This window comes from Myiozetetes cayanensis, unplaced genomic scaffold, assembly GCF_022539395.1.
Source record: "Myiozetetes cayanensis isolate MyiCay16 unplaced genomic scaffold, myiCay2020 scf21, whole genome shotgun sequence".
NCBI lineage: Eukaryota > Metazoa > Chordata > Aves > Passeriformes > Tyrannidae > Myiozetetes > Myiozetetes cayanensis.
The window spans coordinates 10,968,536-10,989,201 of record NW_026087423.1 but is presented as its reverse complement, the minus strand read 5'-3'; the positions used below and the strand labels follow the sequence as shown (position 1 = coordinate 10,989,201).

Sequence of the window (20,666 nt, the reverse complement as noted above, 5' to 3'; positions counted from 1 at the left end):
GTGGCCTGTAAGTGTGAATCCATAAACCAATGTTATGTATATACACATATACATGTGTGCTCTCACTTGTATGTGTTTGTAAGATGGCAATATTTTTCGGAGTCTGTAGATACACATCACTGCAGACACTCATACAATCCATCCTTTTAAAACCAAGGCCAGTCCTCCTCAGTTCTGTTAAGTCCTTTTTTTAACTCCATAAGCAAGTTGCTCGGCCTTTACCCGTGGAAAGCCTGTTCCTGGACACAGATTTATTTAGAACATCAATAGTAAAGAGGCTAACTGAATTAACTGTTTACCTAAACACTATAATGTAGGTGCACATAACATATGTACAAGCATGTGTGTTTTATAAATGAATACCTATGTGCACATGGATCAGGCACTGAAATGCCTACGGGGTCTTTTGGTGAGGGTGAACTACTTGTAGATACTTGTGAGTTCTTGCTGGTTCTGGGATTGATTATGTCGTGCTTATTAAAGTGGTTTGCAGCTTTAAACTGGTAAATATAATTTAAAAAGGGCAGGACAGTGTTTTGAAAATAGTTGGTCACTGCCTTATCTTGCACAGACATAACTCTTAAAGTACAGTCTCCTTTATCTTACCATGTATTAACTGAAGTACATTTCTTTACATAGGTTTAATGAAATCGTGTCACATGGCATCCTTCAGCTATAGGTGATACACAGATAAAGGACCTGAAACTAATGGATAGAAAGAAGGTTAGTGGAGAAAAGTCTTGGAGAGAAGGCAAATGTACATTTGAACATGTACTTTATACACAAAATTAATGATAGCTCATATGAGAACTGTACTAGGAGAAGGACAGTCTGGAAATTATAAAACTGCCCTCTCTTCAGCAACACTGATTTCTTGTTTCTTTGATGTGTGTTAGCACAGAAGATTAGGTTACTCCTTAAATTACACACAAATAACAATCAGGCACTGTCACAACAATCTTGATGTTGTCATCTTTTCCATCATACCATTCCACTGCACTGGTTGGCAAACTACCACTCAAATATCAAAGTACACCCTCCTAATGATTAGGATTTCAAGCTACTTATTTTCAGTCTGCCTGACAGCCACTTTTTTGCCTCTTGCTTCGTTAAGTGTCCTCATATGTAACGAGTGTGTTACGAGTGCAAAATACTAAATTTCTGATTTCATAACATTTGGTGTTTTCTTTTTCCAAGGACAATAAAGCAGCAGACCCAAGGGAAGTGTTTAGCTAAGGACTGCAAGGCTCCAGGAGTAGGAACCTTCTGAGAAACTGGGATGCCTTTCAGACAAAAAAAAAAAAGGCCCAATCTACTGTCATGGAAATGAACATCAAACCTCCTGCTGACTTACAGGGAGTCAGGTTTCTGTAGCTGGGGAGGTCATGTTCAAATGCAACTTTGGAGCCTACAGTGAGACCACACCTTGAGGGCGAGTGACAGACCCAAAAAAGCAGAGCATTCAGCTACCTTTGCAGGCTGCAGATGAGTTGTGCTATACAGAAAGTAGATTTTCTCTCTATGATACTTGGTTTAGGATGGATGCTTATCTTTGATGAACTGTAGGAAGAGTGGTGTCTTTAAGCTAGGGATAATATTTAAAGAATCTAAAGAGATTCCTCAGTTGCACTCTATTCACCATCAGTCACAGGGCATAAATCTGATCAATATTTAGACAATCTGAGGTCATTACAGTGTATCTTCTGCTTTTTAAGTAGTGCCAAAGTGAAGCACAGTGGAGAATTTCACCACAAGAAATGGAGTTTCTCTTACATTCTGTCTCTAAACTAGAATATATTAAAAAATCAGCAGTGATTCAAAGTCCATGACATAAGTGGGTAGTTGCTCCAGCAACTCTTAATCTTGTTTGGTTACACACTCTAGAGTTGAGTTTGCTTTTAATGTTTTCACTGTCCTTGGCTTTAGCTTTATTAAAAATTCAGCTTGAAATTCAATTAGAAGATAGTTTATGTTATTGGAGTAAATACAGTTTTATCATCAGATTGGTAACTCGCTTTCAATTTTGCTTTGCCATGTGGAAAGAGTGAAATAATACTTACCACAGTCTCCCCATTTCTACTCATCCCAGGTATTCCTGCAGAATCTTTCTTCCCATTTTGGAACAAGTGTTTATAAAAATGCTCTGTCAGAGGTAAAGCAGAGGATAGACACATCCCTTCCTCACTCTTACCATGAATACTTGCTGATACAGTCCAGAAACTTTATAGCATTTATTCCCCAAAAAAGCCTGCTATTATGTAGTGGGGTTATCTGTGACAGGAGAAAGAGGAGAGGAGTGTTTGCTCTTGTTTCTATAGTTCAGTTTGATTTTATTACTATTATATTGCAGTGTTTGGGGTGGTTTTCTCTTTTTTTTTTAAGAGGGAAAGAAAAAAGTGTGGACTTAATTTTGTTTAGCTTCTAATCTCTTGCCAAATGAGTTAGCTAGAAGTGTTTTATACTGACAAAATATAGTCTGAGCTAGTTCTGACTCATCTGTTGCTGTCCAGTCTCCCTTGAGTTTACTGCAGCCAAGGAAAGTTTTGGTCCATGGAGCATCTATTAATCTTCCTTAATTGTGGAGATACTTCCTTGAGCCTGGGATCTCATTGCCATATGAGATGGGAGCACAGGAGAAACCCAAGTTTATGGGCTAAGGCAAGCAATCAATCAGTGCAAACAACAGTGCCATACAGACAAGATTTAATAAGAAGAATGAATGGAGCCAGCTGAGCCCCCAGGGACAGATGAACCTACTTCTCGTTTTCTGTTTATTAAAAGCATTCATATCAATTTGTCATGTGGAAGCATTTAGTTCATTCAAGCACCAGTGTAATTTAAAAATCCTATTAATAATACTTTAGAATAGGCTGTCAGATTCTTTACACACAGGTGATAAGGGAGCCAGAGTGGTAATTTAAGATGCCAGTGCAAGATGTGCTAAACAATGGCTCAAACTCACTTTTTCTGTAGCTTCTCTGAAGCCATTTTAGTTGCAGAAGGCATGAATTTAGGAAAACTCATCCATTCAGTGCTCTCCAAGCCAGATACAAACTTCTCTGAAGTTACTAATACTTTTAATCAATTTTCTGAGATGTTTCTTTCTATTTTCTAATTTGCTGTGAACTGATTTAAAAAACTTTTAAGAGTTCCTGGAAAACTCAAAAAGTTTTGTTTTATTTTGTTTTGTTTTTTTTCCTCAGGAGTGAGAAGCATTTTGCAAGATCTCCCTGGCTAAATGCACTTGCTGTATTTTGCATCCTCGCTGCAGGTCTCCTTGTTCATGCAACCCAAAACACAGACCTGCCTTCAAGACATTTAATGGGGAAATTTATCCCAAAAAAGGTAAATTGCTAGGGAGGTAGCCCCTGTCAGCCTGTTTTTCTGCATCAGTCCTTGTGCAAATGTCTATATTTTTATGAATTTGGAGGATCACCTTTGGCTCAGTGTTCTGCAGTGAATTGTGCTTCTGGGCTTTATCCAAACTGTGCTGAAATGATGGTCTCTTCATTTCCTTGCCCTGCCTGTAATCCAGCCCCCATATCTGTGTCCCTTTCAGAATATGACAAATGTCTGTTTGTGAACTCTGGGAGTGGAGCTGCCAAAGAGCAAGCTGAGAGGCAAAAGAGAAGTTTTCCTGGTGTGGCCTTGGCTTTGTGTTACCCTCTCACATTCATCACCAGTAAGCCAGACACTTAGCCCTGGCATAACATCCATCTTCACATATGTAATTAGTATCACACCTACAGGCTCTGTTTCTTTTAAATAATCCTTTGATGAATGCTAGAGATATTAAGCGTGTTATTAGAAGGAGATGGTGCTTAGAAGAAGGAAGAAATGCTGTGCTTCCTGACTGCTTTGTTCTTTTGAGTTATTGCATTGTAGAGAAAGAAAACAAACCCTTTTCTCTCTTCCAAGACAGAATATACAAAATGCTGCTACAGATTTGATGGAACTGTTTCAGGTTCAAGTAGTTACTAATAATCCAAGGCAGGAAGGAGAGGAAAGACAACCTCAAACTCTCAAAATATTCAATAAACTCATGGTTCAGGACTAGCTCCATACCTGACAGCCTATAAAGCTCAGGGCTGGGAATTGAAACAACAGCTTGGTATGAGTGGCCAGACCAGACCTCCCTCCTTAAACTAAGCGACTACAGTACCTGGTAAAGTTTTATGGTCCTAACAAGATCTTTAACAAATTAAAGCCACTGCAACTCTGACTTTGTTCTTTCTTTTCAAGCTGCCCACCTTCCCATTTCCATCCTGCAATGCTCCTGCCCCACGGATGGTTTTAATTCAGGTCCCACAATGGTACAAGCTTAGTATTCGTACAATAAACCTTTCAAAGAAGAATTTAGGTTTATTGGGGTTGTTTAATTGTTGTAGAAGCTCTGCTGCAATAAATAAAGACTTCTGTCGTCTTTGTATCTTTGTTATAGTTGACTAAATCTATTTGAATATATTCATAGCTGAGGGAAGACTGGGATCCTTGTGACTGCACTTATATTTGCATTATTTATGTAGCAACAAGAACCAGATAAGGCAGGGAAATAAGATCCTTGATCATCATCTCCTTTGATCATCTCCCCCTTCCCCCACTGTGTACGCAGGGTGTACCATGGAGGTATTCTGGGTTCATCACTGGAGTTCCACAGAGCACTTCCAGGAATGCTACACCCAAATTTACCCACCCTTTGAAAGTGCACTGGGGTTGCTACGTCATGAGCCTTTCCTGTGGGATTATCCTTCAGGATTATCCTACTGGCAGTGCCAGTACCTGACCCTGGCCTGCGCATTGCTGAGCACACACACCCGCAGTGGAAGCCGTGCTGTGCTGCCTTCCTGCTCAGCAAACAGGCCATCAACAGGCAGGGCAAGCACGAGAGGGAAACACAAATGATGCAAATACTTCTTCAGCAGAGCTAATCCAAGCTACTCATGAAGAAAAGATGTGGACCTGCAGCTGTTCGGTTTGCCCTCCAAGACACCGCAGCTCTCAGCACAGAACCCAGGATGGATCTGCTTTTGCTCTCCCAGCTGGGCAGAGATGCCTGGCTGATACTTCCCATAGTGCTGTGAATGTTCAGCAATTTTATCTCCTTCTTTCCTCTAAGGACCTAAACTTTCACTGTTTAAACTCCCAACCAAAGATGCCCATCAGAACACAGGCAACGGGCCAAGGAAGTCCCTTTGAGTACAAATTCGAGACACGCACAGCAAGCATTTTTCTTCAGAGTTAAAGTTTTAACTGTGAATCACACCCCCTAAAGCGTTTTCCCATTCTCTTCAGGATAGCTCTTGGTGTTAGTATGAGGCTACCAAAGAGCAGCAAACTGGTACCAAGACTTTGCATGCTTAAAGGAAAGGGAAAGCACATTCACACACATAATACGATGTAAACCATGTCAGTGAGCAGAAAGAAAACGCTGGGGAAATCCCTTCCCATTACATGTGTGGGGATTTGGGTTTAGTTCTAGATAATTTGCATTTTGAATCCGTTGTCAGGTTTGGCATGTGCCCTTCTGTGGCTTACACAGGAGCCTAAGAATCAAACAGAAATTCTGAGGATGCTGCCCTTGAAATCAGCCCCCAGTTTGTCAGGGAGCTTTCATGGTCCAGGTGTAAAATCTCCAATAAACATTAGACACAGCTCAAACAGAGAAAACCACCCCTGGTTTGACAAGCTGCTAACCACAAAGTACAAAGAAGCAGCTTCTGACACCAAGACACATGGTATTCTTAACTGACACCCATAAAACTAAAATGAGTCAAAACACAGTCTTCACCAAGGTTTAGAGCTGCATTTACTGCACACTGAATAAAAAGCCCCACAGAAGAAGCTCCAGTCACTGAGACTAAACTTAGAAATTATATTCCTGACATATCCTCACTGCAGGTTTAAATCTTATTTAATGCACTTTGCAGGATCTTAACTGACTTTAGCAATTATTCTCTGAAAGGTAAACAAGCTTTTACTCCACAAAAAACCCCACAGAAAATAACAGTGTTCAGAACAAAGAGGAAAAAAAAAAAAAGGGAGTTTTTTAGGGTGTTGCTGCTCATCAAAGCAGCAGGACTGACAAACACATTTACTAGGATATGTAGTGAAAGCATTTACTAATACTGGGCCACTTCCACTTAGCTGAACATTTCTTCGCAATGTCTAGGAAAACAGCCTCTCCAATCCATCCTAACCATAAATGAAACTTTGCTATGAGATGTTGAATCTCTTATATAATGTCCTTTATACACTATAGCTGCTTTCCTAGTGTGTAAAGCTTTGCATTTCATGACTTGTAAATTTAGCAGACTTTCTTTTCTAAGAGAAATTAATGCAAACATTATGGGATCTTTTACCTCCAGTTGTTTCTAATTCCTTCTGCGAAACTGTGTTTCTTTGATGACTGCATTAGTGAAGGAACATGTCTGCCAAGCCAGATGTTTATATTTCCACTGAAACTTGTGTTATGATGCTGGGAAAGTGCAATAGAAAATCAAAGTTTAAAAAAAGGCAAAAATGAGAAGCCAGGAGAGCCCGGGAAGAAAAGGAGCGGAGACTCCCAACCAACACTGTTGTGTGGAGTCCAGAGAAGTGGAGTAATTAACTGCTCTTTAATTGACTTTAATTGAATAAAATCCTCTTTCCATCCGTATAACAAAGTCAACATAGACAGGACTTCAAAAATCATTGACCATGTCCCTACATCCAAAAAAAAAATGCTTTTTCTTTTCCTGTAAATTTCCAGGTTCTTTAATCTCATTGCAGCAGATGCATTTTCATTTCATGATTCCACTGTACCTCAAAATACCCAAAGGAAGAGAGAGAATATCTAGAAGTCAACTGTGACATAGGGTTGATGGTAAGAAATATGGAACTAATGTTATCTCTGCAAAGAGCAACAGTGTTACCTTTGCACAGTTAGCTGCATATATACAAAAATAAAAATATAAACACACTCACTGAATAACATCCTTTAGTATTTATGTTATTTGAAGTCAACATATGCTTTGTTCTACCTGAATGGCAGCCCATTCACTCGTTCAGTTGGTTGAGCTTGAGTGTTTGTTCTTATTTCTGTCTGCTTTTACAGCTCATCCATGACATTCCAGTTTGCAGAAATGGTTACTCTCATATTACCCCATAACAGCGGGTTTAGCTGTGGTTTTCCATGAACAGCACAGTACCAAAAGCACCCAAAAAGAATATTTCCCAGGAGACCCAGGTATGTGTGACCTATCAGAAGCAGTCCCGAAATCATGGACAGTGGTGGTCACAGACACGAAGGTAACAGTTTTGCTGGGGCACAACTTAGTGCAGTCAGTGAGACAATTTACGTGTTTTTGGAAGCTGCCTTGGTTTCTGCACATCACAGGGCCAAGGAAACACACTGCCCACAAAATGTGCACAACAATGTGGGAAACCATGAGTTCAGAATGATATTGCATTCCTCCTTTCTTTTAGCATCTGTGTTTCTGTGTCATAAGGTACTGACAGAATCTTGTAAAATAATTTTGTACAGGTACTTGGGCTGGGTTATTTTTACGTCTGTGTAACTGTGATTGTACAGAAAAATCCTCAAGGTTTCTGTATCAGGGGTTAAACACCTGTTGATAATCAAGCCTCAGACCGTCACAGAGCAGAAAAAATCACAGTAGTCCTGGCAATGTCTTTCTTAGTGGAATAACCTCGGGGCTGCACTGGCGGTACATGAACGGGCCATAAAATCATAATTTTCCAAAGCAAACATGCCAGGAGTTTGGACTTGGTTCCCGGTGCATGCTGTGCAGGGTCCAAGATGTGCTCCCCTCTCACCGAGCAGGTGACACGCAGAGGCCCACAGTGGATGTTGTAACTCAAGACTGCAGCGGTTCAGCCCCTCGCATTAGCACCTTGTCTCCTTTCAGCTGAACTCCAGCGTTGTGATAGCAGCACGAGGCTTTACAGCACTTGGAGAAAAAAAAAAAAAAAAAAAGTATTCATTTTCTTACCAACTCCCCTGATACCAAATTTGGTAAGGTAAGAGCTGGAGGGGTGAAGCAGCGTGCCAGTAAAAGTTTGTTTTCGTCTGCCAAGGAAACTGCTGTTTTCAAGGCAGATTCAATTAAAGGCAATGGATGTTACCTTGAGGAGCCACTTTGTTTACATTTCAAAGGCCCAGTCCTCTTGTTAGACTGATACTGTTTCATGCAGCTCCTTAATGAAAAGCATTTGTTTGGTATTATACCTCAACAGCAAATTAGATTCTCCCAAGACAGTTTGACTATGTGAGAAAGCTTTTGTGACTGCCCAGACTTCGGCAGTGTCATTAAGATAACGACCCTCACATCTGCTCTTTCAAATGTTGTTCTCAGGGAAAAAACCATAAAAATTATTCAGATCTATTACAAACTTTCAGGTTTTAGCACCCCAGGCTGATTCAGATAACTTATTTCCCCCTTCCCCCCAAATTCCTGAACTTGGCTTGAAATAAATTACAGTACTGAACATTTTGATAGTTTTTCTTACCCATTAACTTTAAGCAATGTCCCTTTCAGACTCTCACACTGATTCTAGCGAGGAGCAGTGGCAGCTTTTCTCAGAGGCTTTTGGAAGTGTCCTCACTACACCAAGAAATGAAAATGACGGAAAAGTGACACGAAAATGACTTTAACCATGTTAGATATTTTCCAGCTATTGCTTCTCTTGTATTATCATTTAAAAAAAAAAAAAATAAAATAAAAGTGGCCACTCTCTGCCTCTGCTGAATATTTCCACTACTGACAGCTAGAAATGGAACTAAAAGTCTATCTGTAAGTTACATTCTTTGTGATAAGATCCAGAGACAGCTACAAGAACTCCACCTGTCTTGAGAAGCAAACTCTCCTGTAGTGTAAAATAACTATAAATGGGAGCCAGTGAGGAAGCATTTTAGTACCCATCTCTTTAGTGTCTAGAAAATAACTATAATTTATTTGGTGAGGGATCTGTGCATTGAAAAGTCTTCTGGAGTACATGCCAATCAAAAATCCCTCCAGTTAAATCACTAAAATCTAAAAGCCGTGCTCTCATTTTTATTCCTGGTATGCAATTGCAGTCAAGTTTGGAGTGCTTCCTGAATGAAACATGGAAGATTCATCCCCATACATCAGATATATTTAGAAGAAAACACCGTAATTAAGATTTATTTACATTCACATCTCAAAAGCACTTCAGGATTATTTGTCACATCCAGAAACCGAGCCCATGTGGGTCAGTTGCCAACTTCACCCTCAGTTGCTGGGCTTGCTAAACAAGGTAATTTTCACTTCGCCAAACAAAGCTGGAAACGCTGTACCCTCAACCAGAAGAGCTTGAATGACAAGTGACTCATATTAGGAATTCCTTGTGTTCAATCAGCTACCCTTGATGTGAGATAAAGAGAGTTGATGAAAACAGACAGAACCCAGTTTCAGTCTCCTCTCGGGAGGAGCGAAGACCTTTTTTACATGGGGACAAATTCATTCCTGGTATAAGGCTTTTTACTTCAGTGGAATTATACCAAGGATGAAAACAGGTCATCTTGTTTTGTACTACATGCTTCACATCAGTGATGAAATAAACTGGGTCTCAAAGGAGAGGTGATAAAAAGTCAGCACCCGTGCTTTGTTGTGATTTCTTTAAAACTATAAAACCTTCTAACGCTTAGTTTTTAAAATATATTAGTTTGATTTATCACTGACTTATGCAACGCTCGGTGCAATGGCAACTGAAAGCTTTTCATGGAAAATAAAACACTTTGTGAAATCACCCAGACCCAGCAAAGCCTATGTATCACAGCTCTCACAAAGAAATCAGACATCACCTGTTTTAAGTATCCAACTGGAAGGAGAAAGAAAAACCCAACAAACAAAACCACAAAAAAAAACCCCAACAAAGGCTTCTAATCATTCTTTGTATCTCCCTTTTTGTATGCTTGATTTGTGATGCTTTAATGAATCCTGATTCTCCAAAAAAATGCTGGGTACCTGTTTACTGAGAATTACGCATATCATAGTAGGCATCCAAAGATGTTTATGGGAACATTCAAGGGCCTCAAGCGTAGCTGAATATTTATTTTATGGTTCTATCCTGGTCTGAACTATAGTTTTTGTAACCTGAATATCTCTTTTGTACTATTCTGAATATATTTATAGTACTCCACAGTAATGGTTGCAAATGCTGCAGTCACAGTACCATGCAGAGTCGGCTGTATGGCTTTGATCATCCTATTATTTGGGTTATTTTACGACAGTTTTAAATGGCTGAGAACTGCACAGAGATGGCTCAATTGTATCATTAACCATGAACAGCAAGTCCATGTTAACAATCCCTAACTACCCCTGAACAATGTAAACAGGAAGCCTGGTGCTGGAAATTCATTTTGATGATTTCCACTGTTCTTGCAGATAATGTTTCAGTGATCCAGGTCACAAAGAGAGTACCAAATTAAAAAAAAAAAGTCTTTGCAAAGTGCCAGCTCGGAGTTTAACTGTTGCTGGACTGAAAGAATGGCATATTTCAGCAGTTCTTACAGAGATTTTATGTCACAATCTGCAACAGAACTTCGTGAAAATTGTCATGGCATTTTAATTTAGTTATTGCAGAATAAACTCCCCAGTGATATTTCTGGCATAATGTGCAAACACAAATAAATAATCAAAAAAAAACTTCAAAATTGTCAGTACTTCCTTGCATATGGTTATAAGCATAAAAATCTTGGTTCTATATTTTCATGACTTCAGATTGAAGTGTCTGTGTGACTGAAATGATGCCACGAGATTCCTCTCCACTACCCAGTTTATGCAGCAGACTCCCTAAACTCTTTTATAATAAGGATATTCTGGAAAAAAAAATTAGGAGAATCTAAATCTCAGATTCTGACTCTATATGCAGTATTGTAAAATGCTGTGTGTTGGCAGCTTTGGGGTTTCTTTCTTTCTTTCTTTCTTTCTTTCTTTGCCATTTTGGTTTATCCCAAAAACCTTCCCGAGAAGTTCCTGAGAACAAACCTATTTAAAGTGATCTTCTGAAACTCCCACAACATCATCAAAGACCAAGCATTTCTACTTGGTCAAGAAATATTTGAAACCCAGGGCAGAAGGGTACAAATTTAAAGCTGCAGATTCCACCCAGTGCATTTTGTGGCATTTGGAAGGGAGCAAGGACACAGCTCGTACTGATGACAGCAAGGAAGATGTCACTGCAGAACTAACTGCAAGGAAAAAAAAATGAACCTTGCAATCCAATAATCCCTCTGAAAAGGAAACATATTTTCAATACACTGTCCAACATTGCATTGAATTATTTGGAAATTGGTCTTCAAATACATATCAACGTTATTATTTAAGGATATCTTTGCATTCTTCTACGTTTAGTGAAGTTTCCAGGCTCTTAGAAGACAAGAAGGAATCAGCATCAATATCCAAAGCAGCAGCAGAAGAGCTTTGAGCAGTGCCCCAGCCCTCAGCTCAGTGAGATACACACAGATCCACCTCCACAGACTGTGTTGGAGCTTCTGCCATCACATGAGACATCAATTCCCTGCTGCTGGTATGTCTTCTGATTACCTGACTTTGGATAGGGCTTTAGGGACCTAAAGGAACTAAGAAAACCAATTTTCCACCGTATGTCCCAGCCTGTTTGATATAGAGAAAAAATCGTGTCAATAATTGTATTGGACTTGACAAAAGCAACCTCTATATAAACAACAGAACAAATCAAATGGAAACACAGTACCCTGAACAAATGTTTTCAGTACTAGAAAGTGTAAGGTGAGCAAATTGCTGCCCTAAGGACAAGGTGAAAATCCCTAGCCCCCCCCTTTCCAAAGCAAACAAATAGCAGTGAAATGTAATTTGATGCTCGTTTCCACCGAGGGAAAACATTTTGTCAGCCACCTTTTTTTTTTATTTATTTATTTTATTTTTCTTCTTTTTCTTTTTTTTTTTTTTTTTGGGTTGCCTCAACGTTGTGTTCTTGCAATTTGATCCTCACAAGCCCTCGCAGTAACTCCCCTAATGACTCCCGGGGGAAGGCGTTTCATCAGCACGTGTGCTAACGAGGCTGACTGATGCACTGCCCTTCAGTGCTCACCTTGCTCCAAGACCCTCAAACAACTCAATAAATACCGAGTTAGATACATTTTACTGCCTTTTTTTTTTTTTTTTTGGCCACCTATGGATCAAACGGGATGTTTTTCAAAAGCATCCAGTTCCAAAACCGGCAAAACGTTCAGCCTTTAAGGACCCTGCAGGTTTTCAGTGAGTGAAGATGTTTCTCCCCAGATAACTCGTATTTTAAAGCGTCAGAACCTGAGGGCTTTTAAAACAACTGTACACAACTGATTCCTTGGAAATCACGCACAAATCAATAATGCAACTAGAACTAGAATCCAGGAATTTTAAAACTTACTAACAGGTTAGTAGTGACCAGCTGGGACAGCCTGCAAATTTGTGTGTTGAGGACTGACTCTGATATGGATTTATTAAGTGGGCTTACAAACCCAGCAGAGCACCACCAAAGTCATAGCTGGGGTTGTTTTTGGTTTTTTTTTGCTTTGATGAAGAAACTATTTCACTTTGATTTCAGAGTTTCTTTATAGCTTTTGAGTGACAGGCAGCCCTTTACATTATTAATAAATGTTTTGAATTTAAAGTCTTTAAACTAAAAAGTTTTTTTGGGGAGGAGCTTTGAAAAAAAACAAGAAATAAAGGAACTCATCGTAACACTTATAAGATAAAGCACTTTTTTTCCCCACACTGAACTTTGGTTTAATGTGTCAGAGTCATGATTTTAGTCACAAATTCTATCTAATGTTGAAATAAATGCCAAGGATGATGACTAGAAGAGCTCTGTCTTTATACAACTCCCAACAAATCAGAAAGGAAAGTCACAAGAGTATACCAGGAGGGATGACTTCATTGCCTAGGGACAAAATTCAGTCCTGTAGAGAGGGGAAGTCCAGAGCTTGTGCACTGAGCAGTGGAGAGGGAGAATGAACTTCAGCCTAGGAAGCTCCTGCTCTGACTCACAGCTGAGAGCAGAATATTTTCCACCAATGATTATGGAAGGAGTGGAGGAACCCAAATCTTCCAAGCTAAAATTAGCCTTTGGAGACAAAAACAAACAAACATACTAACAAGCATGTAAGAAGCTGGTCCAGTCCCCAGAACCAGTGGAAAAACTCTTCTTGGACTGCACAGAAGCCAGGTGAGGGCTGGAGGAAGGGGCCATGGGAGGCAGCTCTGTGAAGTAAAATGAGAGAAAGTGGGGAGAAAATTAAAGCTGGCAGTGGGAAGTGGAATTTTGGAGAAGTTAAGCCAGAAGGCTCAAGGGCCAAATGTGTTTGAAATGGCTTGGCAGAGGTGAATGGTGAGATAACTGAAGGGGACCTCAAAGCAGCCCCCGCTCTTTCTTCCGTCTAATACCTTACAGGGAAACAAAAATAAAGGAAGGGGATGAGTCCACTTCTGTCTCAAGGAGGGAGGGTGTGTGAGGTGGAACCAAAAGCTCTTAGTGGTGGTTTTACTCCTGCAGCTGCTGAAAGATGGGCCTGACAACTGCTACTGGTGCTGCAGAGATTGCCTCCTGATCCCTCTCCTCCCCAAACAACAACTCCTCTACATCCATCTAACTTAGCAGCTCTTGTGGATGCAGCAAAAGTCATGGAAAGGAGGAAACAAACGGTGCTGGAGCAGCTGGTGTCCTACTGCCCAAGGGAGATAATCTGTCACCCACCACTCCGTGGTCTGGATCTGCCCAAAACACCCTCCTGCACTCAGACTATGATTGATATTTGATACCAGCCTGGTGCCTTAAGTGCTACAAAGGAGAGCTTCTAAATAACTGTATGACATAAAATAGAGATTATGTCACCCATCAAACCAGCAATGAACTTTGCAAGAGGCCCCACATTTCCCAAAGGCTCCGGTCTCACAGCTGAGGGAGGCACCGCACACCACCCTTGCTTGTCACCTGAGGTGTGGCCATGCAGTTTGATACCCATCAGGGAAGTTCACAAGCGTTTTCTGTTTTCAGAGGAGACCTCTACGTGAGAAACAACAGCCAGCTGTCGCTCTCACTCGTGGGGTCACCACGAAACTCCTCACAGATGTGCGGCAAAGTTACCAAGTCGTTTGTGGAAGTGTGAGCAGCAACCAAATGTCGCAGTCCACCGCAAAGCCCTTCACAGTGACTGCCAGTAAGAGTCAAGTTTCTTGATGTCACTCAAGCAACACGAGGCAGGAACGGCATCGCTCCTGTCAGAGCCAGGGCTGGCATTTGACACGCGGGAAGTTCACGTTGTGGTAACATAAAATCTTAATGCACGGTAATAAACACAAGGGAAAGGATTTAATAATATGTTTTGTTTCATCATAAACTGGCAGGAACCAGTGAATTAAACAGCCCTCTCTACCTCTTTTTCACATGATGACTCTCTTAATAGTTGCAGAGCATTTCGCCTTTCATTACGTAAGGGGTCTGTAAAGTACATTTTAACTTAAAAGAGCTTCAGTGTTTATGCAGGGTTTATACAGATTGATCTGCAGTAATCTATCCAGAGTTCTTTGCCTTGATGAGAGATATTTGAAGTGGTCCTTACTGTATTCTGAAGCTTCACCCATCGCATAAAGAGCTCCTTCTGAAAAAGCCCGTGATGTACCGGGTAAAAACATCAAGAGCAATTAGATTTAGCAAAATTATTCAGAAGAGGGCCAAGATCAAATAAACATTGCTTTTCCACGGCAGAGGGGAACACTCTCTTACTTTTTGCCTAACAACAAGGTACTGACAGTGGTGCTCCAAGCAGGATGGGGCCAGGCTTTGATCTCACCAGGGGGGCTCGTGTTAACCATGACTGCGAGCTGCCTTAAAACCCACAGGTCAAGCAGGTATTTTTAGTCCCTGTTTTGAAGACGTAGAAACATACTCTCTCTCTCTCATTTCAACAGCATTCATCTCATTTCAGCCATTCGTTTCGGGGCAGGAAGGGAGGGGGGAACTGCAGACAGATATATTGTTCAGATAAATCCAAATAAAAGAGGCATTCGATATTTACCCATTAGGAAAAAAAATGGAATACTTCCCGTGTGGCAGAAACACCCCCCACCCACCCATTTTGACAGCTATATCCTTCATAAAAATCAACAGGTAAGAAAAAATTAACAGGTAAGAATTAGGGAACAACATTCCACAACAACTGTCCTAAATATTACATTAATTCTTTAAATTGTGGCATTTTGAACAACTGTTGCAGATCATTTCAGCTACCATTCGAGGAAATGAATCAGATTAATTAAAAATTTAAAATACTGCCAGGGTCGGAGCAAGGTATTGTTTAAACCAACATATCAAGATAACAACAAAACAGGAATGGAGGCATGTTAATTCTTGGAAGTATCATGCTTTTACCACAGGTAAGTATGATTTGAGTTTATCAAGGCAACCCCAATGAGCAAGGAACACAGCTGGTCCATAAGCAGTGCTCAGCAGCTCCTGCTCTTCCAGTGTTACAGTCAAGACAGACACCACACACAGGTGAGGAGAACACATCTGTCCTTTCAGTGCTGTGATGCAGCAGACAGCAAGTTAGATTTTCAGGGTTTTCCAATGTGGTCAATTTATGGGGAATAAACTGGAAGGAAAGGCAAAGGGAAACAGAGGAAAGTGGCAGAGCAGAAGGCAGGTTGTGGGAGGTGCCTGAAGCTCAAGTCCCAAACCAGTGAAGGAGCAGAGCTGAGGACAGCACAGACAGACAGACAGACAGACAGTCACTGCCAGGACAGCAGAAGCCTTTCAGAATATTCCAAGGTCCCTGCAGCACAGACTGGCTGGATTATTTGCTTCTCTTCTCTCCATACTCTCACCCCAGGGACAAATAGCAGTGGGAGACAGAGAGGCTCCACCTGCTTCCTCGTTTTCTCCCTTGCAAAGGTCTGAACATAAAGGATTCTGGTGAAAGCTGTACTGGAAATAGCCTGCATGTGGTTATGCCCCCAAGCCTGCAAAACTTGCACACATGAGATTCCCACCGACTTGGATGGGAATTTTGTGCATAATCATTTCAGTGTCTGACCACAAAAACCATAATTGGAATTAAAACATCAAGTGAATTGTTAAAAATCCAGAACCTTGGCACCAAGATAATATGGTTTAACTTTAGACTGAATACATGACATTTACATCTATATATTATTGTGTGTGATCCTGGGCATTTCAGTAGATTTTTGTTTACTGCACAGAAAGAATAAATTAAAAGTTGCCCTAAATGGTGGTAGTAAGGATATTACAAACACATATTTTAAATCAAAGCAAATTGCCCACCCCAACACCCACTCACCCATGAAAATTATTTTTAAAAGTACACTGCAAACCACAACTTTTTTTCTTGTATTTATTATAAAAGCTTTCTTTTCCTTAATGTTTGATCTATCCATAAAAGGCAAAAATGTTTTGTTACTAAGGCTCAACCTTTGGCAGCCAACAAAGTGACTAAATTTCCTACAAATAATTTCAGTTACTCTTTTGTTTACCAATGTGCCTGTTTCCCATAATCCCCCTGGGAAGATATAATGTCCCTGTGCAGATGTTCAATGTTATAATTGGGCAGCATTCAGCAGAAATGTCATCAGTGACACAACACTTTAACAATAAAAGAAAATGAAATAGACATCACAGGGGACTCCCATTTCAAAGCAAACCTTCAAGGATCTGAACAGGAAGCATATTTTCCATATTACAAGTTCTCATTTAAATTACAAAAGTACATTGACATTTATTTCCTGAACAGATGAGTTTATCACCAGTTTAGTAATGAGTATCAATGGCAACTGAAATTACAGTTCCTTTCATACTGAGCTCCTTTTGATAAGTGCCTTTCCTTTACTTACATTCTCATCCAGATTTCTTTTATTCTGCCTCTAACATCCAACATTTTGCATAAATATACATTTTCATTGTATTAAAAATAGATGCTGCAGTAACACATGTTTTTGCAGGATGGCACAAACAACCCTGGACCTGTGCCAAATGCTATTTTCAAGTCATTCCAGCTGTAGTTGAGTACCTGGTCTCATGGTCCAAGAGAAATAGCAGTAGTGGCTGCACTGTTCCCATGTTGGCTGTTGGCTACAGAAGCTGATCCGAAAACATGATCAGTCCCAGGGCAGCACCCCAAACTCAAGGAAACTTGTGCTGAAATGTCTTTCTGGCCTTGAATGGTGATGTTCACAGAAGTGGAAACACGCCAGCAGGACATACAGCTAATAAATAGTTGGATTCTTCTGGCTGTTGTGAGACCACCCACTCTGAAATCTCAGGCTCCCCAGGGACGTCTTCCTTGTGAACCATCATCTCACTAATAACAGAGACCTAACGTGAGGAGTACTGCCTAAGGTGGTCAAGCAATCCCACAAAGCTAGTACTGAGGGAAGAGGTCTAGAGGTATGTCTAAAAAAAATTATGAATCCAATTGGGTAAATCTTGCTACCCTCATTCAGGTAAGAATTCAGAGAAATTCAGAAACAGAGCGAAATTCAGTTATATCCCCTCAGCTTCATCCAGAAGACAAGTGAAAGTGGCTTTTCTGCATTCTCTCCCAGAAGTATATTTAGGTAGTTACCACAAGTATTTGCTGCAACTGAGGTCTCTCACACCATGAACAGCATAATCCTTTGCCCTTTGAGACTGACAGGATACACTGATGAAGTAACTCAGCACTGAATAAAATCATAGCCTATTTTTGTCAGATGCCAAAGCCAGGATATAACAACATCTCCTGCTCTCTCAGCTCTTATCCCCACGTACAGAAGGGCACAATTTTCAGAGTCTCAGCAGCAGGTTCAGAAGGATGAGCCTCAGCTGAACTTGCCTCAGCTGGAGAAGGTTTTGCATTTGGCTGCGGAACAAACAAACAAACAAATCTAGTGCAGTGCACAGAAGAAAACTTTGAAGTAACTTTCTTATGCATTCTGAGGCACAGTGTGCTAAAGAATTCTCAAATGAAGGAGTGCAGGAGTCTGTACCTGAAGGGGAAAGGAGGGAGTATAAATTGGGGCAGGGAATTCACACAGTACATTTTCCTTCAGAGCATCATGTACATTTGCAAGCCTCGCAGCTGCAATTTGCAGTTTTGTCATAAACATTTTGGTAACATGGTGGAAAACCATCAGTATTCAGGGTGTATCAGAGCTGCCATGATCTGATTCATTGACTGTCTGTCCATATGGATGGAGTTTGTTGCCCTGGACAAAGCCTCCAGCATGACCAAAAGGGTTTGGCAGAATATTTTTGGGTAACACAATACATCTCCCCGTCACCACCACCTCAGTGGTACTGTCAGCTGCTATAACAATTTTCTGCAGAATTAGAAGAATTTCCTTAGGATTTCTGTCACTTTTTCTGGCCCTGCCTATGCTTTGCCCTACTGGAAGTGGAGAACCAAGGAAATGCTAATAAAAATTACCAGTTTACCAGATGAGTGGAATACATAGGAGGAAGAACTCCAGAATCTCAGTCACCAAACTAACACCCTTCATGCTGCAGCACTCCTACAGTGCAAGAAAAGAACCCTACACCAAACTCCTATCCTGTCTTTTCCCAGCAGAGTTTTGACCCTTCCAAAGGAGACATTCCTGAGATGTTATGAAGTCCAGCAGGAACTTGGGTTTTTTATTGATCTTCTGTGGAAGTTTTACAAATGCTACTAGCCCAGGATGATGGTTTGAAAATGCCTGAAGAGAAATGGCATTACACACACACACATGACCTCTAATGACAGGGAAGGAATAAATACAGCACCTCAGCCACCTCCTCTGCCCTCCTCAACTCAAACCACCTGGAGACTTTTTTTGCTTTCTTAAGCTCCTGCTGTTCTGGCTGTGTCTTTTCCCACCTTCTCCAATCCTTTCATTCAACTGCATTTTTGTCTGCACTAAAATCAAACACTTGTTGGGGGCTCTGTGTGGGCGAGGGCAAAATCACATCCCTTACTTCACTTTTTTCTTTGCTTCTCCAATCTGTCTCCTGAAGGTTCCCTCAATCTCAGCTCAGTCTCCTGCTCTCCTGCTAAGCCCTTCCCCTGACAGTGAGGTCAGAGTTTGGCCATCTCCCCTTCCTCTTTCCTGTACAAAATCAACCTGCAGACTCTGCAATGATCTGACCATATTTCCCCCTCCTTTTAACTACTGGCAGAGTTGTCATAGTCTGTGTCTTTAGTGACACAAACCTGTTTCAGCACAAGCAACTGCCTGGTTCTGATTACTCCAGTAGGGACTAGAAACCACTAATTCAGTCATTGGTGGGTGACATTTGTGCAACAGTGGCTCAGAACTGCTTGCTGAGGAGGAAATTATCCCATATGGAGCCAAAATAAATCACACAGATCCAGAATGCTGAGAGGAAAGGAAAGAAAAAAAAAAAGGAAAGTGGCAGAGGAAAAAGGTGAGAAAATATTAAATAGGAGAGATGGATCGATTTTTATGGAGGTTCTGATAATGAGTCTACATCCATTACCTACTCCTAAAAGGGCTGGCCCTAACACTGAAAATCTTTGAATTTTGAAATATGAAGTGATGGAAAGGGGAAAATGGGATAACACTTTCAGGAAAGCAATTACAAACTGGTGTTTTTCCTGGATAACAGTATGAGATCCTGAGGTATTACTCTGAGTTTAAGGGTGGAAGTTCCATAATCAGTGAACAGTTTTTAGAAGTTGCATTGCAGTGCTTGTTTTATAATGAATCAGATCTCAGTTTGCTCACACTCTTCGGCATCTTAACATTAACACAGCAGCTGGAAATAAGGAATTCAAGAGCCTACCTCATTGATCCTTCTGTCACAGTCCACAAATTCAGATTCAGACCCTTTAAAATAAACTATCAAGGGCAGGGAAAGGCGTTGAAAACAGCTTCAGAAAGTTACCTTAAATCCTCTAACATACTACAATGTATGTTCATCTGTGCTGGCTCCAGCAGATGTCGAAAAGTTTGCTTTTTTTATTTTTTTTTTTTTTTTTTTAAACTGAAAAAGAGACAAGCAGGCCTCTAACAGACCCTCTTTGATCTCACCTGGAAGGAAAGTTCTAATCTGGCCCTGAGAATCTCTGCAGTTCAGGCTTAAAAGACAAAAGAGAGGAGAATGTGAAAAGAACAGGAAGCAGCACATAAAGTAAAGCAAATGGGCTTAGAAACGCAGCCCGGTTCCTGGGAATGGCACTGTGTCTAGTTATGTCCTTGGAAGGTTGTCTTTGTAAAAAAAAAAAAGCTGTCTCAGAGATGTGCCAAACCCCTCGCTTTTGATTTGGGTGGCAGCAAATGGGACACGACAAGTAGAGCAGAGCTGAGTTGTTGTACTGCCCACAGCAAAGAAAGCCCCACTGAGAGGACAGCAAGAAAAGGGAAGGTGATAACCCCCAAAAATTGCCCATTCACAAATGGAGGGTTTAAAGAAAACAATGCCTGGAAAGCTGCGTTTTAGGAACATAAAGCCTGTCAGAACACACACACACAATATAAAAAATTAGCATCTCTCTAACTGTGTCTCTTGCTTTTCTGTAAACACGAAGAAAACATTGTATGTGTTTATTGTCCTTAAGTCACAGTCAAAGGAAAGTGTAAGAAGTTAAAAGGTATTAAAATATTTACTGTATATTCTGGCAGTGCACAGCA

The 20,666-nt window shown here is 40.7% G+C and overlaps 1 long non-coding RNA gene across 1 annotated transcript; it reads left to right on the top strand.

The window, feature by feature from the left end:
- Nucleotides 1-578: 578 nt before the first annotated feature.
- LOC126641719 (uncharacterized) lies at nt 579-7,673 on the top strand. Its single transcript, XR_007629289.1, has 3 exons — nt 579-723; nt 3,204-3,345; nt 6,749-7,673. It is a non-coding gene; the product is annotated as an uncharacterized LOC126641719 (long non-coding RNA).
- The last annotated feature ends 12,993 nt before the right edge of the window (nt 7,674-20,666 follow it).